Here is a 2,251-nt window from a genome sequence, read left to right on the forward strand (position 1 = left end):
CATACTTTGCTAGTTTCCAGAAAGGGTGGATGGGTTAGAGTCGGGGGGCTTCCGGAAGCTTCTCAGAACAAGAATGACGAGGGCTGTTGTCCAGAGGGGCCCCCTGAGAATCATGTTTGGGAACAGGCCGACCCCATGAGGTATATTATCTGTGCCACATTTTGCTGCTTTGTGGGAAATTTATTTTGACTTGTTAACAAAGCCAGCCATGTTTATCTGAAGCCACTGAAACACTTTTAATAGTTTAAAACAAAACTTTTAAAAAATAATTAAACCTACAATGAATACTGAAACATGAAAGTCAGACAGACTGTTACCTTAACAAGAAAGGGCTTCCTAGAGATCAAACAAATGCTGTTTGTTTTATTTGCTAACGGCAAATAACATGTACTTTCACTTTAAGGGATCCAGAAGGGCTACTGGAGGAGCCTAGACATTTCTCCTGCCCCACCTCCACCAACACAAAGGTTTCCCACACCTTGTATTCACAGAGCTGGGAAACATGCTCTCCTGAATGCTTAGAAGGGAGCGTGTGACAAGAGCACGCCTTTTTCAAAATGATGGGGTAAGGGGACTCCCTGGGCTCCCGCCCCCTCCCCCCACCATGGCTGGTGCTCATTCAGCTCCACTCTGAGAAGTCACCAGCTGTACAGCTGCCTTGGTCCTTGCTGACTGAAATGCTCCCCTCAGCAGCATCCACTCAGGTGAACTGGCTTTAATGTGCTCTTCAACAAGCCTGGCTCAGAGCTACCGGCACTTGGGAGGCAGAGACAGGTGGATCTCTGAGAATCCGAAGACAACCTGCTCTCCCTAGCAAGTTCCAGGCCAACCTGGGCTACTTAGTGAGACCCTGTCTCAAAAGGAAACAGTATCAGAGGGTAGGAGATGACAGCCTTATAAAGGGAAGATTCGGAAACAAAAAAACCAGGAGTAAATCCTGTGAGTAGATGAATTCCTCCAGATCAACTTGAGTTGTTTTCTTTGGATACAAACTTAGCTTTGGATCAGCAAAGAGAAGATTTTCAAGTTCTTTTTAATTAAAAAAAAAATGCATCCCATGTGTCAAATATAGGCTTTCATTTGTCATCCAGGGTACTTCATTTAATCCCCACCACAATTCATTAACTAGCCTGATGTCTATGACGCTCTTTCAATGTGAATTTCACAGTTTCTCCTGAGCTCTGGCCCCCAGGCCTGGCTAATCCTAAAGGAGGGAGGCTGATCCACGAGTTACTGTGTGCTATCTCTGTGGGAAGGTTGTTTGTGACTGGTCACATCCTGATCTGCCAAATTCTGAGTGACTAGACACTTGCAGTTCCAACCCCACAACTCTAGCACAGAAATAGAATTTGGGGCTCTTTTAATACGCACGTTATCTCGATAAAGCTATATCTGGGTCGTTCTGACAGGCTCTGTGACCCACCGCTTTGTTTCTGCAAACTAAAGATAGAAACATAAATGACTCATTTTTTTTTCCCATGTGCATTTAAGTGTACGAGGAAATCGGGCTGTGCGTAAAAGAAAAATAAGCCATGCTTCTTTCTGAGAACCCTTCTGAGGTCAGCAGTTCTGAAGTACACGGCCCGGGATCACGTCGCCCTGCAAATGGAGTTCTTCCACGGTCAGGGGAAAGGAAAGCATTTGTTGGACTTAGGCTGAATGGACTTCCTGTGTAAAATGAGCTTTAGCTCGGTGGAAGTCCCGCACTTTAACACCAGGGAGCATGGAAGGAGGAGAAAGTGCAGCCTGTCTCCTGGGCACCTTCATACTGACGGATTGGCTGCAGGGGTGCTTGCTAGGAGCTCTGTCCTGCTTGATGTGGCCGCAGTTATTGTTTTAAACGTGTGTGACATTTTGATGGCTGGGCTACATCAACCCAGTCCTGGGAGGTGGAAGGAAGAGACAGCTTTGTATTTGGAGGAAATCTACTCAACTGTGGGGCCATTCCAAGGGGGGTGGTCTGATGTCTAAGTCACCACATCCTCAGATACAGGACCTGGCTGACCCACACAGACATGTCTTTACACGAAAAATTTGATGTGGGATTCCTCATAATGAACAAGAGGGAAACCTAGTAGAGGCAAATGTTTATCTGGGGATGTGGGGAGGGGAGTCAAAGCCAGGGCTCGTTTTTAATCACTGAGCAGGAGCCCAGGCTCCTTTTTGAGATTTTTTTTTTTTTTTTTGGTTTTTCGAGACAGGGTTTCTCTGTGGCTTTGGAGCCTGTCCTGGAACTAGCTCTGTAGACCAG

The sequence above is a fragment of the Microtus ochrogaster genome, chromosome 2 (assembly GCF_000317375.1).
Source record: "Microtus ochrogaster isolate Prairie Vole_2 chromosome 2, MicOch1.0, whole genome shotgun sequence".
In the NCBI taxonomy this organism is placed as follows: domain Eukaryota; kingdom Metazoa; phylum Chordata; class Mammalia; order Rodentia; family Cricetidae; genus Microtus; species Microtus ochrogaster.